At 35.3% G+C, this 21,367-nt stretch overlaps 1 pseudogene; it reads right to left on the reverse strand.

The window, feature by feature from the left end:
• Positions 1–5,392: 5,392 nt before the first annotated feature.
• LOC145976363 (uncharacterized) lies at positions 5,393–21,059 on the reverse strand (annotated as a pseudogene).
• Between the last annotated feature and the right edge of the window lie 308 nt (positions 21,060–21,367).

Here is a 21,367-nt window from a genome sequence, read left to right on the forward strand (position 1 = left end):
TTCTTTGGAGACGTAACACGTCCTTACTTTTGAGATGACGAGAGGGGGGGAGTATAAATTCTAAATCTGACAAATGATTTTCAGAACAGAGGCTTTAAGCTTGAGAATGAAAAAAAAATTTTTCAAATACGACCATTTTTGACGGAATTATACTTATTTAAAGTTATGCGAAAATTTGACATGAAATTATCTATGCAATAATTTTGTTGACGAGTGTATTAACTAATATTATATATTGATAGCGCATTAATATTACATGCAATATAATATACATACTTTTTTTATTCCTTATTACTGCTTCAAATTTATAAATCTGATTTCTTTTATAAATTTTTTTCGGTAACCTCGTGTCATACCAACAAGCGACATTATATCAATATATAATCACGCACGTTGATGCTAACGAGATATTAACACCGATCTTACACAATAGCTTCTATTACACTTTAACCTTTATCACTTTTAATAATTTGACACGATACATGTGAAACTGTCAAACTCGTCGCGGTCTCGATCGCTCGGAATCGACCACCAATCACATACGCGGAAAAGGGGCAACAATACAAGCGATACCAAACACACACTTCATGCGTATCATGACTTTTTTTTAGAAAGGATACAGGGTGTATCTGAAATGATGCACTAAACTTTAGGAGCGTATTCTAGAGGTCAAAATAAGATTCTTTTTCCCTATAAACATGGGTCCGCAAATGAAACCCTCTCCGAGCTAGAGACCCCTAAAGTTTGAGGAATAAATTGAAAATTGACTGTATTATGGATTACCTTATTATTTGATCTTGGTTTTGACGTTACCTATCACCCTCTCTTGAGAGATAAATAAATTTGCGCTGCGGGTGTTTGGTCAATTTCACACATTTTCGAATTTTTGCTCGGAGAGTGGTTCATTTGCGGACCCATGTTCATAAGAAAAAAAAGTCTTATTTTAACCTCTAGAATACGCTCCTAAAGTTTAGTGCATCATTTCAGATACACCCTGTATGTATCATTAAACATCATAAATCTTATATAAACTATAAACAAAAAAAATCTTATATAAACTATAATATAAATCCTGCATTAATTACATACTTGTTTAAATTTTCATTTGCTTCACTTTAATACGTTTCTGATTATGTATCCATGTTTTAATCATAGGTACTGTGCGCGTTCGGACGAAATTTGCTCTGAGAATTTCGTCGTCCGAAGCCAATTTTAAATCGCCGATTCTCGCCCAGCGCTGAGCGTCGGCTGTGCGTAACGACTCCTCGACAAAGAGTCTATAGTGCCACGGGTTGAGAAAGAAAATAACGAAAGGATTAGAGTTAAACAGTTCGTTTATTCAAAAAAGGAAAGCGAAACGATGATAGTCGCGGAAGGTCTCGGCGGTTGAATAGCATGTGATAGTCGCGGACGGAGATCTTCAGTCCCGTGGATTACCTGCAGGTTCGGCACGATGGAGATCTTGAGGAGCGCTCGATGGACGCCCTGACGCGAAGGAAATCTTCCACGCGTAACGGAATCGCGAGCAGGCACGGGACTGCGAACACGAATGTCTAAGAGCACGAGACGTTCCCACACTCACACACACACATAATGATTCAAAAGGAGGTTTTACAGTGATAGCGGAAGTGACCGAAATCACGAAAAACGGCCACGAAAAGAACGCATGCAATTCTCGATTGGACACTCGCGATCTGAGATATCGGCTAGGGAGCACGAGAGATGATTTCGCAGATTGCGCGTTTTAAGATTAAAGAAAATTCGCAGAGTACGTCCGAGCTCTCCAAAGCTGAAATCGCGACTGGAGAGCGAGGAGCACCGGCGACCAAGCATTCTCGCAAATTTTAGAAAACGGGGATTGATCGCTGATTGGCCGTCGAACGATCGCACGATCCGGAGCATCCACGGGGCACGTGGATTTTCGTCCAGGAAAAACATCGCGAAGCGTGATCGTGCCGTACAGGCACGCGTTAACGGCTTTCGGTTTGACCTGACGATTTTCGCCGAGTTTTGAACAGGTACGCTTCGATGTTCTAACTCGGGATGTTTTTTAATGTTTTTCAATTTCATTAAATGTGGGTAATTTGTTGTCAGTGGAATTTATATAATGACTAAAAGCATCAATAACGATACGTTTTTCATTTTGTGTCCATCGATTGCGATTAGATACTAAAACTATTAAAATATTTATTAATTTATATAATTGTCTCTAAAGATTTATAATATTTAATTTTATAAAATATTTATTTAAGATTCATATATACAAAGACATTTTTAATTAAAAATGTACATGTAGATTATGTCATCTAGAACAAAAAATCTATGCCATTTTGCAAATTTCTGATTTATGAATTAAAGAAGCCTCTATGCATGGCTATCTTCAATAATTAATAACTCAAAATTTTTTGTAGCTTGCAAAAATGATAGACGACTGTTTTGTTCAGGCTGACCAAGTTTACATGTATATTTTTACTAAAAACTTTATATCATCTTAATATATAAATATCAAATCATCATGTTAAAATTGTGTATGTGTTTTATAACTACAAAATAATGCAATATTTTTACTTACTCTTTTTTCTTTGTTAAATCCTGATTGTTTTGAATCAATTTTTCCTTTCTATTTATCACGTTTTGATCATTTTGTATATTATCATTTAATAACTAATATCCGGCGGCATATCAGTATTTTCATCTATATCTACATTAACAAAAATTTATAAATCTATGACCAGTAACTCATAGTAGTTTGATGTATTGAGTATATATGTTTAAAACAATTAATTTCATCTTCAGATGCTGTAAACGCCGTTTTATTGGCTACATAGCATCTGAAGACAAACTTAAGACAACTTTAAATATAAGATAAGATAAGAAGAATTATGAATGTGTCTTTCTACAGGGTGATTCAAAATAACCCCTGTGTCCCTGAAATGACGTATTCTTGAATCAATTCTAAGACGATTTTTCCTTCGGCAAAATTTCGTCCGAAGCTTAGTTTTCGAATTATTAAAGGAAGTAGTTAACGTATGACGGGTCGAATACAAGAGGCAGGCAAGGGTGGCGCGATTCACCGTCAGACGCGGGAGCTTACGCAGGGCGCCTGCTGCGAGCAGCTGATCGCTATACACATACAGACACACATGCGAACACATACATTCTCTCTCTGTCTGTCTGTCTGTCTGTCTGTCTGTCTGTCTGTCTCTCTCTCTCTCTCTCTCTCTCTCTCTCTCTCTCTCTCTCTCATTCTCTCAATCACCTGTAAATTTTTTTTTTTTTTTTTTTAACGAGAGAGGGGAAAATGCATTTTATGCATACCCACCGGTCGATCCAGTGAGTTATGTGGGACTCGAGTACCAAGTCGAATTACCAACTCGGTACTCACTACCCACTAAAAACCCCTCTCTTTTCACGAATTTCCTTTAACACACTGTCCCTCTGACTTCCCGAGATCTGTTTTCACATAACGTCAAAAAATAGTTATTATTACCTTGTTCGATGACTTTTGATGTATTGCTGTAATTGCTTGAAGGAGAAATGAATTTTCCGATAGATCGTACGTTCTCAAATTTAACGTAGATATCACGTTGCAAAAGACAAGAAATCCACACTAAATTATTAACTGAAAGTTTTTCTCCTTTCATGAACTGTATTCTTTTATAAACTTTAACATAATCACATTTATTTACTCACTCGATGAGACGAGAAATTTACTAATGACTCTCACTAATCACTATTAATCACTCTCGAATAATAACTGTTGGCGATTAAAAATCACTCGATGAAAGAAACACGCGCGGACACGTTACTACACGACGCGACGACGCGACAATGCGACGATAATTACTCGGCGACTGCAAGCAGTTTTTTGTCATGGTAGGTTGCGGTAGGTTAAGGTACTACTGGCGCAATCGAACGCGATTTATCGCTATTAGAATTATATTATCGTTATTTAAAAATTAATTAGATTAAATAAGTGTTTTTAAAATATTTATTACTTTTACTATTATCATAAAATATTAATATTAAATATTTATTTAAGATAATAGTAAAAGTAATAAATATTTTAAAAACACTTATTTAATCTAATTAATTTTTAAATAGATATACGATGTATGGATATCACACACATTCATGATAATAATAATATTAATATGTTAAATGTTTATTATGTTTACCGCATTCTTCAATCGAACACATGATCGCGTTCGATTGCGCCAGTAGTACCTTAACCTACCGCAACCTACCATGACAAAAAACTGCTTGCAGTCGCCGAGTAATTATCGTCGCATTGTCGCGTCGTCGCGTCGTGTAGTAACGTGTCCGCGCGTGTTTCTTTCATCGAGTGATTTTTAATCGCCAACAGTTATTATTCGAGAGTGATTAATAGTGATTAGTGAGAGTCATTAGTAAATTTCTCGTCTCATCGAGTGAGTAAATAAATGTGATTACGTTAAAGTTTATAAAAGAATACAGTTCATGAAAGGAGAAAAACTTTCAGTTAATAATTTAGTGTGGATTTCTTGTATTTTGCAACGTGATATCTACGTTAAATTTGAAAACGTACGATCTATCGGAAAATTCATTTCTCCTTCAAGCAATTACAGCAATACATCAAAAGTCATCGAACAAGGTAATAATAACTATTTTTTGACGTTATGTGAAAACAGATCTCGGGAAGTCAGAGGGACAGTGTGTTAAAGGAAATTCGTGAAAAGAGAGGGGCTTTTAGTGGGTAGTGAGTACCGAGTTGGTAATTCGACTTGGTACTCGAGTCCCACATAACTCACTGGATCGACCGGTGGGTATGCATAAAATGCATTTTCCCCTCTCTCGTTAAAAAAAAAAAAAAAAAAATTTACAGGTGATTGAGAGAATGAGAGAGAGAGAGAGAGAGAGAGAGAGAGAGAGAGAGAGAGAGAGAGAGAGAGAGAGAGAGACAGACAGACAGACAGACAGACAGACAGACAGAGAGAGAATGTATGTGTTCGCATGTGTGTCTGTATGTGTATAGCGATCAGCTGCTCGCAGCAGGCGCCCCGCGTAAGCTCCCGCGTCTGACGGTGAATCGCGCCACCCTTGCCTGCCTCTTGTATTCGACCCGTCATACGTTAACTACTTCCTTTAATAATTCGAAAACTAAGCTTCGGACGAAATTTTGCCGAAGGAAAAATCGTCTTAGAATTGATTCAAAAATACGTCATTTCAGGGACACAGGGGTTATTTTGAATCACCCTGTATATCAAAGAAATACGATTTTAAGTTCCAAAATAGAATTTTTGCATTCATTCCTTAATCACTACTTGATTATTAAAGTATGATTAAAAAATTCAAATTTTATTTATGAAAGAATAAGTACCTTGTTGAATATCTCGAATTCTTCTGGATGCCCTTATTTCCTTATTAATACTGTCATCGTAAGTTTCTGTACTCTTTGTTGTATTTTCATTATCTGAAAGTTCAGAGTTAGAATCATACTATCACTTTCATTCATATTAGCTCCTTGTGCGGCTTCCAGATATTAAGATATTTCTAGGATTACTTTTTCGATAACAGGCTGTCTGTAATGAGATAAATGAATTTTATCGGCATGAGCCATAAAATTTGCAAACGTTGAAACTTCATTTTCAGATAGATTATAATGAACACATATTGTTGCTATATGCTTCCGTAATTCTGTTGCACGAATAGTTTCTGGATTTTCTGTGCCACTTTCTATTGCATATTGCCGTTATAAGTCATATGCTAAAAGATATCTGTGTTTATCTTTTTTAAGCGAAGGAAGACCAAATAAATATGGATTCTTCGAAGAAACTTTTGCAGCCTTTCTATGCTTTAAAATCATTTCGATACAGTCTCTTAATTCTTCTGTTAATAAGACGGGTACCGTTCGTCCAAGTTTTCATCGTAGGGTAAATCTTACATATTTTTTAGCAATTTCTTTAGCTCGTGCTGAAAGTGCTTTATACATATCGTGTGTCTGATAATCAATTCCTTGATAAGCTTTATAATCCTCGATTAACCTTTGTATTATCCTTTGTATCTCTCTGGCTCTACGACGATTAAAGACTTGTATTGAAGTCAATGTTGCTTTGGTAAGTGAAAGCCATGCATCATAGGTGAACTTTTCTTTCAAGAAATTATAAGCTGTTTCATGTTCTTGTTTTAGAAAGTTATGCAGCTTAAGGGGATCCTAAAGTCGACTTTTTTACCGACAAGATGCGAAGAATCAGTTCGATCATTAATCTTTTTATTGGCTACACAGATCGATAAACCCTTTTCCACAATTAAAGTACTAAGAATAACGAAGTGCGGGCCCTACAACTTCATACAAAAAACCAAGAAAAGTTACTTATAATTGTGTTAATTACAGTCGTGTTAACGACTTCTTGCATCACGTCGTAACAATATTGTTTTAATATATAAGTTTTGCAGTTTGTCTGTGTAAAAGACACAGCGCTCTCACTTGGGATAACATGAAAGAATAATACAGAAGTAAAAGAAATGATCTTAGAAGCTTGTATAAAAAGATTAATATATAAACTTAAATTTAAACGGGCCATCAGAGCTAAACGCGGATGGTAGTGCGTAAGTTCAACGAGAATTAAGATTTCGTTGACTTACTTGTGTGCACAGGGCACAAAATTTTCTTGGTACGATACCAAGCAAATTTTAAATAATTCTCAATTCGAGAAATTATTTAATTATTATCCCTCTATTTCCCCCCTGTAGTGTCTTAGGCGAGAAAAATATCGGGCTGAAAGTCGCTGAATCGGGAATCGAACCTTATATGAAAAAGATTAATGATCGAACTGTTTAGTGTACGTGCGTGCGTGTACAGTCTCGATATCAAAAGAGTAAAATCAAACAAAATTAGTTGATGGATAGCATGATAGATAGCACTGCCATCTAAACTTTTATCGACAGGAACAGACAAAATCGAATTTTCTCTTTTCCTCTTTCATGCGTGTGACTATAATTTATATATATGCATTATTATTATTACATTCCCTCTCGTATTTTTTCTTTCGTTTTCTCGATCATATGCTCATTCTGTCTCTTTCTATGTCTAATTTCTCGCTCATTATATATCGCTCAGCTTCATGCTTCACACATACACGGTTACACATGTTGCGTTTCTCTCTCTCTCTGTCTCTGTTTATTTGCTCGGTATGATACACTTTTACTTTTTTGGTTTTCGTTTCTCTATATGAAAATAAGTTTTTTATATGTATGCATTTTTATTTTATAATAAATATAAAATATTTGTTTCTCTTTCTCTCTGTTTTGTTATAATAAATACACCTATACAATACAATTTATATATATTTTTTACATTTACAATAAGAATAATATTTATGATAATTGATTACAATTTACAACTATTTACCAAGAATAAAGTTTAGTAAGATCAATTTACATCAAATATGTACATTAATAAAATCACTACTACGAATTACCTCAACATATGATATAATAATGAAATTTACAAATTCTATTGTAGGAAAATTTTATTTTTTTGACAAATATAGACTAGTTCTTATAAATTATAAATACATACTTATCAGCTATAAGAATCATAAAATTTAATATGCTTATACATGTTTAATAAAACAAGTACATACAAGTGCATACAAGTTAATTTCAATTATTTATTTCATACAATACAATAATAATAGTCACATGATTCTTATAGCTGATAAGTATGTATTTATAATTTATAAGAACTAGTCTATATTTGTCAAAAAAACAAAATTTTCCTATAATAAAATTTGTAAATTTCATTATTATGTCATGTCGAGGTAACTCGTAGTAGTGATTTTATTAATATACATATTTGATGTAAATTGATTTTACTAAACTTTATTCTTGGTAAATAGTTGTAAATTGTGATCAATTATCATAAAGATTATTCTACTGTAAATGTAAAAAATATATATAAATTCTATTATATAGATGTATTTATTATAACAAAACAGAGAGAAAGAGAGACAAATATTTTATATTTATTATAGAATAAAAATGCATACATATAAAAAACTATTTTCATATAGAGAAACAAGAATCAAAAAAGTAAAAGAGACATGAACGAATGAAAGAATATCATACCGAGCAAATAAACAGAGACAGAGAGAGAGAGAAACGCAACATGTGTAACCGTGTATGTGTGAAGTATGAAGCTGAGCGATATATAATGAGCGAGAAATTAGAAAGAGACAGAATGAGCATATGATCGAGAAAACGAAAGAAAAAATACGAGAGAGAATGTAATAATAATAATGCATATATATAAATTATTGTCACACGCATGAAGGAGGGAAAGAGAAAATTCAAAATCTCTAACAGTTGTTATAGATAAGGAAAGGTCTCCGATTCGAAACGAGAGCGAGGTGTAAGGAGCAAGTGAAATGACGAGTCATCAAAGAGTTCCGAAGTCTCGCTCGCCAGGCTCGCTTTTTCTTATCTTCATATGTATACATGTCAACTTATTGTGAAAAATAAAATTTTTATATTTCGCATTTTTTCGATTTGAAAATAATTGCAATAGATTAATGAGACTTTTGCGATTAAAATGACACCAAACATAAATCGGATCATTTTTAATCAAATTAATTATTAAATTTTAATTATATATATAATTAAAAATGATCCGATTTATGTCGTGTTTGGTGTCATTTTAATCGCAAAAATCTCATTAATTCATTGCAATTATTTTCAAATCGAAAAAATACGAAATATAAAAATTTTATTTTCCACAGTAAGTTGACATGTATACATATGAAAATAAGAAAAAGTGAGCCTGGCGAGCGAGACTTCGGAACTCTTTCGTGTCTCGTCATCTCGCTTGCTCCTTACTCCTTTTCGCTCTCGCTTCGATCGGAGACCTTTCCTTATCTATAACAACTGTTAGGGATTTAAATATTGTAAAAATTAAAATTTTTATTTCGCATTTTTTCGATTTGAAAATAATTGCAATGAATTAATGAGATTTTTGCGATTAAAATGACACCAAACACGACATAAATCGGTCAATTTTAATTAAATAAATAATCAAATTTTTGATAACATATTTTATTAAAAATTATCCAATTTATGTCGTATTTGGTGTCATTTTAATCACAAAAATCTCATTAATTAATTAAAATTATTTTCAAAGTAATAAAATGCGAATTATGAAAGTTTTATTTTCGATTGTAAGATGATATATAATACGTGAAAGATTATAGATAAAGGGAACCTCGCGAGAGATTTCGGAACTCTTTGATGTTATTCATCTCACTTGCTCCTTATTCTTTCTCGCTCTCGCGTTTAGCGACTCTTCAACATGGGGGAATTTTTCTTTATCTATACATATAAACATCTTATAAAATTAAAACTAAAACTTTTATTTTGCATTTTATCCGTTTACAAATATTTGTAATAAATTAATGAGATTTTTGTGATTAAAATGACACCAAATACGACATAAATCGGGTAATATTTAAAATTATTGTATTATATATTTGTTGCGCGAACAGATACTTGCTGTCGCGCTGCCGGTGCTTACGTAACAAGAAAACAGCGTAAGAACAGTCGACTGTGACGACCGTTACAAGTTACAACGCGTTATAATGTCGATTATAATAATGAAAGTAAAATATATATAGTGCATATTCATTTATTTTATATATAGTGCTCATATAATGGTGTGTAAGTATAATGCCAAACGCTTGCCTCTCTATGGTCAAAGATTACATACTTTATATGTATATATATGTATATATATATATATATATATATATATATATTGCGACGCTTTTTATTCTTAATTTTTCAATCCTCCTCGGGTGTTGGAGGGGAGGATGTGAGAGGGGGAGCGAAAACGCCGTCAAAAAAAAACACAAGGCGGATAGAGATACTCGCGCTCGGAGGAACTAAGATGGAGGGCGTTCTCGCGCGAGCCGCGGCGAAGCGAAGGCCGTCTCGAAATCTCGAAGATGGGCGCCAGATACGGTCTTTCACGTATCAATTCGCAAAATCGTCAGAATAACGCGAAGAACATTAGCCTGTTTCGCCACGGGCCGACTAGCTCACCTAACGGTAGAGGGGCAGTGTTCGTTGAAAAGGATATTGAATTATTTTATGCGAGGCGGTCGGTGATTACGAAAATTGACGAACACAACGGGATTTAACGCTCACGACAAACGAACACTCAAATAAGTTACGCGAATTTAATAGAAAAGAGAATGTAACAAATTTATTGAAATAAAAGAAATATAATAGAAAAGAATATAAAGGGAAAGAAATAACAAGTTCTAGAAAGAAATAGTAATAATGACATAAATTAGCGAGACTGAATTAACGAAATATAACTGAGTTTAACATAAATGCGAAAATTTGAAATAACGTACAACAGATCGACAGCGGTGATAACAATAGCAATACGAAATCGAGATCATAAGACAGCAGAGATATTTATCGTCCTCCAGGCCCGTTTTTATGGCCGGACTTTGCGAAACCGAACGGCGTTTCGAGAGCGTAACGGAAATTTCGACAATCTCCTCGAGGACGCATTTAACAGATCTATTCCCTTTGTTACTCGCTCTTTTAATCGACAGCACTATGCTTGAAATGAGGCTTAATAATTGAGCGATAGTAATCAAGCGATTTGCGAAGACGAAAAATCTCGCTTGCTACGAGCAAGATCGATTCGCTCGGAATTCGATAGCCGTCGGACGCCGCTTCGCCTCGTTTCGGCGTAACGCTTTCTATCTACGCGAAACCCTCGAATTTCGACACTTTCGTAATCTATTATGCACCGCGACACACTCCAACGTACGACAAATACCGCGTAATAAACGCAATTCGTACAAGTATCAAGAGCAACAAGGACAGTACGACATTTGCCACGTCGTCACACGCACACGGTCACACGCTCACATACACGCTAATTACAGACGAAAATTGCCCGGAGATCGATTGCGGGGATGTCTTACGCGGTTTCGACAACTCTTTTCGACAGCACGGATAGCGGACGCATTCCCCGCGATTTACCGCGCACGTGGTCGATATACGACAGCCGGTCACTACGCGTTTTACGACACCCCGAATCCCGGAGAGAGACGAACGGTTCCTTATCAGCTACGGCCGACGTTACGATCGTCCTTGATGCCTCGGTCGCTTGTCTCCGGTCGCCCGAAATACACGAAAATCGCGAGCTCGGTACAATGCCCGAGCGACAACGAGACACGAAAATGGCGACGGCGACAGAACGGCCGGTCCGCGGACAGAATCGCGTACGTGGCTTACAATTACCGATGGGCAACCTCACCGATAATTGCTCCCTTAGACAGGGGATGATCCTCGGTCTCGTCCTCTCAGCTCGATCTCCTCGGCGACAACGACAATACGATAACGACACACTTGGAACAGAGCGACTATACGATAAGAGCGACCGCACCAGAGTGATTCCCTGGATCTCGCGATCCAGGGTCGATAGCGGCGTCAATTCTGCGCGCAGGGGTGCGCGGATTAGCGGCCAATAGCGCCGCGACACGCGAGGTATTACTGCGCCCCGCGACATCGCCGTATCGGGGGTCGTAACGGCCCCGATAATTTAAAAATGCTGACTTTCGGCGATCCTGTTATCCATGATCGTCCGGAGGTAAATTTTCCGTCCTCCCTCCTCTGAGGGTGGCGCCGATCCGGCCCGGTTATTTCGGCCCACAAGACAGCTGATTTCCTTCCTTTATTTGAAGGGAGCGATCTCCACCCGAGACTCTGTTCCTCCGGCGTTGTCGTATCGGCTGTCGTAATGATTCCTCTTGGGCCTCTTCTGGTTTCCCTCCGGCGGGTTGCCCGACGTACAAAAATGATACAAAAAAAATAATTAATACTAGCGCGAAAAAGGATAATGGCTCGTCTCTCCGGAGATTTCGACACGGCTCTCGCAATCTTCTTCTGGCGCGGCCGCTCGGCTCGCGCCCCGTGAAGATTTCCGGGGCGGATGGACGCGCGTCGGGACGGCAACGTCACAATATATATATATTTATATATTTATAGTAGTTAGTGCCAGAGACGATTTATTCGTGAGCTAGTTGCTTTTAAAAGTATTTGTCTCAGAGGCGATGTATTCGTGTGCTGGTTTTTAAAAATATTTTATACCAAATGCGGTTTGCATGAGCGCTTCGGTAATTAAAAAATATTTATCCCAGAGGCGATCTATTCGTGTGCTGGTTTTTAAAAATATTTCATACCAGATGCGGTTTGCATGAGCGCTGTGATAATTAAAAAATATTTATCCCAGAGGCGATCTATTCGTGTGCTGGTTTTTAAAAATATTTTATACCAGATGCGATTTGCATGAGCGCTGTGGTAATTAAAAAATATTGCATAAAAAGGGTAATTATGCATAAAAAGGGCCCATCTTCGCACAAATGTGTTATTGACGTATGTTGTGAAGATGTTATCCCTGATTAACATTCTGAAGGTTTTAGCCAGCGGTCGTTCTTTATTCAAAAGTTATTAACAAATAAATGTGAGAAATATTAATATAAAGATTCTACTTTATTTGTTCACCGATTTGCTTTATTTTTAAATATGTTATAGGGGAGATTTTCCCGAGTAATTTCGTATATACAGGGTGTCCGATTCCTGAGTGACCAAACGAAAAGTAGTAGTAGATTGGGTCAAACTGAGAAGAAAAGTCCTCTACCATTTTGCAAAATTCGCAATAATTATTAAAAAATAAGCAAAAATGTCTCGGTCCATGAGAAGTGGTAAACCGCTTGTAGTGTGTGATTATTAAGTGATCAAACGAAAAGTGGTGATAGATTGGTCAAACTGAAAAGAAAATTCCTCTACCATATTGCAAAATTCGCAATAATTATTAAGTTATAGGCAAAAATGTCTCAGAGTATAAGAAGCGGTAGACAGATCGCTTCTCATGCGCTGAGATATTTTTGCCTATAATTTAATCATTATTGCGAATTTTGCAAAATGGTAGAGGACTTGTCTTTCCAGTTTGACCAAATCTACCACCACTTTTCGTTCGATCACTCATTAATCGGACACTGCGAGCGATCTACCGCTTCTCATGCGCCGAAACATTTTTGCTTATTTCTTAATAATTATTGCGAATTTTGCAAAATAGTAGAGAACTTTTCTTCTCAATTTGATCCAATCTACCACTACTTTTCGTTTGGTCACTCAGGAATCGGACACCCTGTATATATAAGGGTCAGACTCAAATAGTTTTGGAGATATAGGCTGAAAAAGGATAAAAATAATAAATACAAAAATAAGGTAAATCTTCTGAAAACCTACCTATATGAAATAATGGGTAAGAATACCCAATTTCTACGTATTTTTATCTCCTGAACACGAATATGAAACTTAAAAATAGCGGTCGAACTCGCAAGTCGAAGAAAAACGCAAAAAAATGTAAATTAAAGGTAAATAAAACAGGTAAACAATTTAAATTTATATAGAATTTAATACAATTAAAAAAATATCACAAATGTATGTGTACATACATACACGCGCGCGCGCGCGGGAGGTGCAAAGGGGGCCTTCGGTCCACCCTCCCGCAACCACCCCGCTGGTAGGGAACGCATTGCGAAGAGTTCAATTACAATGGATATATGCTGTAAGTTGTAAAGCGAGGTCCACCTTGCCTACCGGCGGGGTGGTTGTGGGAGGGGGACCAAAGGCCCCCCTTGCACCCCCCCCCGTGTGTGTGTGTGTACATATACATTTGTGATATTTTTTAATTGTATTAAATTGTATTAAATTCTATATAAATTTAAATTGTATTTAAAAATTATTATTTTTTTTTCATATAACAGCTAAAATAGTAGGTTTATGAAAAAAGTGCATATAACCTTTTTTGTAGTTTTTCAGCTGCTTTATTTTTTGCTTAAAATTTTTTTCTCAAATCAATACTTTCGGAGATAAAAAGCATTAAAATTGTGAAATTCTTTTGTTAATAACTTTTTAATAAACAACGACCGCCGGCTAAAACCTTCAGAATATTAATTAGAGATATGACTTTGACAACATATGTCAATGACACATTAGTGCGAAGGTGGGTCCTTTTTATGCATAATTACCAAAATATTTGTCCCAGAGACGATCTATTCGTGTGCTGGTTTTTAAAAATAATTTATACCAGATGCGGTTTGCATGAGTGCTGTGATAATTGAAAAATATTTATCCCAGAGGCGATCTATTCGTGTGCTGGTTTTCAAAAATATTTTATACCAGATGCGGTTTGCATGAGCGCTGTGATAATTAAAAAATATTTATCCCAGAGGCGATCTATCCGTGTGCTGGTTTTTAAAAATATTTTATACCAGATGCGGTTTGTATGAGCGCTGTGGTAATTAAAAAATATTTGTCCCAGAGGCGATCTATTCGTGTGCTGGTTTTTAAAAATATTTTATACCAGATGCAGTTTGCATGAGCGCTGTGGTAATTAAAAAATATTTGTCCCAGAGGCGATCTATTCGTATGATGGATTTTAAAAATATTTTATACCAGATGCAGTTTGCATGAGCGCTGTGGTAATTAAAAAATATTTGTCCCAGAGGCGATCTATTCGTGTGCTGGTTTTTGAAAATATTTTATACCCGATGCGGTTTATATAAGCGCTGTGATAATTAAAAAATATTTATCCCAGAGGCGATCTAAAAAGAATCTCAATGTAAAAATTATCTTCGTTAATTAAAATTGGAGAGACGAAAAATATATTGCATCTCACAAGAATGGGCGATGGATGGGCCTACTCTATATTCAGAAATTGTAAATTGAAAAAATGAATAAATTCATTATTCTATTCATATTCGCGATGAGATAAATATATAATGTAATGTAAATATTTGTAAATTTATATTACAAGTATATAAACATTTACATATACAACAATTATATATATAATATATACAGGGTGAGCCATTTTAATTAACGCACGCAATTATTTCGGAAACAAAGCATTTTAGAGAAAAATGTTTCAGACAAAAGTTGTTTGGTTTCGAGGGGGCCATAAGATGGTATCATTGGTTTGACCTTGAAGAGTTATTTGAAGGTCACATGAAGGTCACCTTCAATTTCTTAAATGGAACCTACTATTTGTCATTGCATATTCTTGTAGCTTATCTCGATAGCTTTCCAAAACACTATAATTAAGTACCTTTTCGTTAAGTACTTTTTGAGTTATGAGGCTTGAAATAATTTCTTAATTTTACATAAACCGTAAAATATCTTGTAAAATATTCATTTTTCGATTATCTTACCTTAATACTTTTACGTACAAAATAATGAGAGGAATCAACTGGTGTAAAAAAAACACATAGTTATTTTGAAGAAAAAATATGTAATTTGCAATTAACAATTCCATATTTTTTCTTAAAAAAAACTATGTGTTTTCTTTACACCAATTGATTCCTCTCATTATTTTGTACATAAAAGTATTTAGGTAAGATAATCGAAAAATGAATATTTTACAAGATATTTTACGGTTTATGTAAAATTAAGAAATTATTTCAAGCCTCATAACTCAAAAAGTACTTAATTATAGTGTTTTGGAAAGCTCTTGAGATAAGCTACAAGAATATGCAATGACAAATAGTAGGTTCCATTCAAGAAATTGAAGGTGACCTTCATGTGACCTTCAAATAACTCTTCAAGGTCAAACCAATGATACCATCTTATGGCCCCCTCGAAACCATAAAACTTTTGTCTGAAACATTTTTCTCTAAAATGCTTTGTTTCCGAAATAATTGCGTGCGTTAATTAAAATGGCTCACCCTGTATATATACAGGGTGACCCATTTTAACTTAGGCAGCCAAATAACTCGAAAAATAAGCAAGATAGAGAAAAATGTTTTAGACAAAAGTTGTATGGTTTCGAGGGGGTCATAAGATGGTATCATTGGTTTGACCTTGAAGAGTCATTTGAAGGTCACGTGAAGGTCACTTCAATTTTTTTAAATGGAATACCCTATATATTTTTGTACATTCTTGTAGCTTATTTCGAGAGCTTTCCAAAACACTATAATTAAGTACCTTTCCGTTAAGTAGTACTTTTTGAGTTATGATGCTTGAAATAATTTCTTAATTTTACATAAACCGTAAAATATCTTGTAAAATATTCATTTTTCGATTATCTTACCTTAATACTTTTACGTACAAAATAATGAGAGGAATCAATTGGTGTAAAGAAAACACATAGTTGTTTTGAAGAAAAAATATGTAATTTGCAATTAACAATTCCATATTTTTTCTTAAAAACAACTATGTGTTTTCTTTACACCAATTGATTCCTCTCATTATTTTGTACATAAAACTATTAAGGTAAGGTAATCGAAAAATGAATATTTTACAAGATATTTTACGGTTTATGTAAAATTAAGAAATTATTTCAAGCCTCATAACTCAAAAAGTACTTAACGAAAATGTACTTAATTATAGTGTTTTGGAAAGCTCTCGAGATGAGCTACAAGAATGTACAAAAATATATAGGATGTTCCATTTAAAAAAATTGAAGTGACCTTCACGTGACCTTCAAATGACTCTTCAAGGTCAAACCAATGATACCATCTTATGGCCCCCTCGAAACCATACAACTTTTGTCTAAAACATTTTTCTCTATCTTGCTTATTTTTCGAGTTATTTGGCTGCCTAAGTTAAAATGGGTCACCCTGTATACAGGGTGATTCAAAATAACCCCTGTGTCCCTGAAATGACATATTCTTGAATCAATTCTAAGACGATTTCTCCTTCGGCAAAATTTCGTCCGAAGCTTAGTTTTTGAATTATTAAAGGAAGTAGTTAACGTATGACGGGTCGAATACAAGAGGCAGGCAAGGGTGGCGCGATTCACCGTCAGACGCGGGAGCTTACGCGGGGCGCCTGCTGCGATCAGCTGATCGCTATACACATACAGACACACATGCGAACACATACATTCTCTCTCTGTCTGTCTATCTGTCTTTCTCTCTCTCTCTCTCTCTCATTCGCTCACTCACCTGTAATTTTTTTTTTTTTTTTTTTACGAGAGAGGGGAAAATGCATTTTATGCATACCCACCGGTCGATCCAGTGAGTTATGTGGGACTCGAGTATCAAGTCGAATTACCAACTCGGTACTCCCTACCCACTAAAAACCCCTCTCTTTTCAAGAATTTCCTTTAACACACTGTCCCTCTGACTCCCCGAGATCTGTTTTCACATAACGTCAAAAAATAGTTATTATTACCTTGTTCGATGACTTTTGATGTATTGCTGTAATTGCTTGAAGGAGAAATGAATTTTCCGATAGATCGTACGTTCTCAAATTTAACGTAGATATCACGTTGCAAAAGACAAGAAATCCACACTAAATTATTAACTGAAAGTTTTTCTTCTTTCATGAACTGTATTCTTTTATTAAACTTTAACATAATCACATTTATTTACTCACTCGATGAGACGAGAAATTTACTAATGACTCTATCACTAATCACTATTAATCACTGTCGAATAATAATTGATGGCGATTAAAAATCACTCGATGAAAGAAACACGCGCGGACACGTTACTACACGACGTGACGACGCGACGACGCGACAATGCGACGATAATTACGACTCGGCGACTGCAAGCAGTTTTTTGTCATGGTAGGTTGCGGTAGGTTAAGGTACTACTGGCGCTATCGAACGCGATCATGTGTTCGATTGAAGAATGCGGTAAACATAATAAACATTTAACATATTAATATTATTATTATGTTAAATGTTTATTATGTTTACCGCATTCTTCAATCGAACACATGATCGCGTTCGATAGCGCCAGTAGTACCTTAACCTACCGCAACCTACCATGACAAAAAACTGCTTGCAGTCGCCGAGTCGTAATTATCGTCGCATTGTCGCGTCGTCGCGTCGTCGCGTCGTGTAGTAACGTGTCCGCGCGTGTTTCTTTCATCGAGTGATTTTTAATCGCCAACAATTATTATTCGACAGTGATTAATAGTGATTAGTGATAGAGTCATTAGTAAATTTCTCGTCTCATCGAGTGAGTAAATAAATGTGATTATGTTAAAGTTTAATAAAAGAATACAGTTCATGAAAGAAGAAAAACTTTCAGTTAATAATTTAGTGTGGATTTCTTGTCTTTTGCAACGTGATATCTACGTTAAATTTGAGAACGTACGATCTATCGGAAAATTCATTTCTCCTTCAAGCAATTACAGCAATACATCAAAAGTCATCGAACAAGGTAATAATAACTATTTTTTGACGTTATGTGAAAACAGATCTCGGGGAGTCAGAGGGACAGTGTGTTAAAGGAAATTCTTGAAAAGAGAGGGGTTTTTAGTGGGTAGGGAGTACCGAGTTGGTAATTCGACTTGGTACTCGAGTCCCACATAACTCACTGGATCGACCGGTGGGTATGCATAAAATGCATTTTCCCCTCTCTCGTAAAAAAAAAAAAAAAAAAATTTACAGGTGAGTGAGCGAATGAGAGAGAGAGAGAGAGAGAGAGAGAGAGAGAGAGAGAGAGAGACAGACAGACAGACAGACAGACAGACAGACAGACAGACAGAGAGAGAATGTATGTGTTCGCATGTGTGTCTGTATGTGTATAGCGATCAACTGATCGCAGCAGGCGCCCCGCGTAAGCTCCCGCGTCTGACGGTGAATCGCGCCACCCTTGCCTGCCTCTTGTATTCGACCCGTCATACGTTAACTACTTCCTTTAATAATTCAAAAACTAAGCTTCGGACGAAATTTTGCCGAAGGAAAAATCGTCTTAGAATTGATTCAAGAATATGTCATTTCAGGGACACAGGGGTTATTTTGAATCACCCTGTATATATATATGTAATATAATATATTTAATATATATATTTTATACATATATAAAATATATTATATATATGCATGTATATATAAATCAATAAAAATATGATATTATCTCATTTCAATATATTGAACGCAATGCAAAAGATTGCATTTTCTATTATATTATGCATGTTTCAATAATAATGTCGGTAATGGCGGAACTAAAAATGTCGATATTATCGATATTATCAACATTTTTAGTTACGTTTAGATGGGGGCGCTAATCCGTCGGAATTCGCCCGTCGCTTTAGGATCCCCTTAATAATATCTGCTTTAGAGGGTAATGTAATTTTTTTACGTCTCATACTTCTACTCATTGTTTCCGCTATTGTTTTTGAAATACGTGCTGCAAAATCTTCCGTAAATACTTTTAAAAAATCTTCGACACGTAATTTCCTTTCCTCCTCTTCTTTTCTAATACATCGATTGATCAGAAGTTTACCCACTTCTTTTATCAAACCTCCAAGTGCAGAAGCTAATGAAGGAGTTTTATAAAATTTTCCACATAAGAATAAACCGGCTAAAGTATTAATTGTTTCAAAGATTATTATAATGTAATAAAGGTCCGTTAGATAAAATCAATACAAGTTAGTTAAAAGGCTTCAAGGACCAAAGCATTGGTAAAATGTATGCGAAAGTAGAACGGTTATCTCACTTCATGTAGCAATCCATGTGAAAATGTTTATTTAATTTAAACACGACAGACGCTGCGTTTCGATCCAATTCGGATCCTTTTCAATGTCAGAAAACAAAGTAACAGTAATAAGCATAAAATAAAAATAAAAGTCAATGAGCAAAACATAATAAAGTATACAAAGTTTCGGAAACACAAAACAGAATAAAAGGTGCTTACAAAGTCAAAAAGTCGGAAGCAAAAAAACGCAAAATAACGGATAATTCAAAAAATTGATTAGACGAGAGTGCAAAATATTAAAATTCATGGTCGAAATGTCGCAACAAAAATCGGATAAAAAACCCTTTTCCCCCATATCCACAGTGTACACTAAAGAACACGCCGCTCGAAAGCAAAAACCGAAAAGAAATCTGGAACGCAAGTCCACGATCATTTCCAATTTAAAATGAAAGGTAGTTAAGGATGCGTCAATCGATGAAAATTAAAATCTTGAAGATTCTCAAAGCGATGAAGGTTGTGTAATAAGGCTTAAACGAGGTGACCGCCTGTAAAAGAAAAACAGACGGAGCATCATATTCTCCAACGACAATCCGGAAAACAAATATTAAATATTAAACATCCGAAGATAAAAACATCTAACGTACAATATAAAAGTAATGTAGATCTAATAACAAAATTATTATACATACGGGTCTCAAGATTAAACGCAATCACAGACATTCATCGAATCCCACAAAAAGGGCGAGCAAGTTAAGAATATCACACCGCTGTATCAAATGGCGCTGAACAATGGTGTAAGAAACATATATAGCCTAGTACCTGAAGCGTCCGAAGAGGGGGGAAAAGCAGAACATCACAAAAGGAAAGAAGATAGAACGAAAGACAAAACGGAATTCTCTTTTTTAGTTATTAATGCGAAAATTTTTTTAAGATTGGCAAGTAAAACCTATCCAAGAATTCGGTGTCACTCTGAATGTTGATGCCATGATTCTGACTAGAAATGTGCAACATTTCCCCAATCAATCTCTTTCTATATCTCGGCTCCTCATCCAAAATGGAAACATTTTCCCAATCAAAGTCATGGCCATCAAGTCTGTGAAGGGACACAACCGAAAGCGAACCAGAAGTTTTATTAATATCAGAATGATGTCCTTTGATTCTGGTAAGCAACTTTCTTTTAGTCTGTCCCACATAAGAAGCCTCACAATCTAAACAACTGATTGCTCATTGACTTTTATTTTTATTTTATGCTTATTACTGTTACTTTGTTTTCTGACATTGAAAAGGATCCGAATTGGATCGAAACGCAGCGTTTGTCGTGTTTAAATTAAATAAACGTTTTCATATGGATTGCTACATGAAGTGAGATAACCGTTCTACTTTCGCATACATTTCACCAATGCTTTGGCCCTTGAAGCCTTTTAACTAACTTGTATTAATTGTTTCAATACAAGTATTGCTGTATCAGGGGAAGTAAATTGAAGAAAAATCCGTAATATTAAAATTTTTTAATTTCAATGCTTGAAGTAGGTGACCCATCCTTCTAATCTTTTGTCTAATCATCGCATCATCGCATCATTGTGATCAGATGTTTTATATTTTTCGCATTGTTGATAACCAAATGCAATTATTAACTCATTCGTAACGTAATCCTCTTATTATATCGTCTTCTCGTAAAAGTGGAAATACTTGTAATCTTACTTGCTTGCCTCATTATGTATGCGTCCTATTATTTGTCTTCCTAAAATCGATATCGATCTACTATCTTTAGTTTTACCATCTCTTTAATGCATCTCTGATAGTGATGTCTACTTGTAAGTTTCAGAATGAAAGTTTTACATTTTGGACATACAACATATTCAGAAGATGTC

Source organism: Camponotus vicinus, unplaced genomic scaffold, assembly GCF_025532165.1.
Source record: "Camponotus vicinus isolate PSW18456_S1 unplaced genomic scaffold, iyCamVici1.0 SCAF_8, whole genome shotgun sequence".
Taxonomy (NCBI): Eukaryota; Metazoa; Arthropoda; class Insecta; order Hymenoptera; family Formicidae; genus Camponotus; species Camponotus vicinus.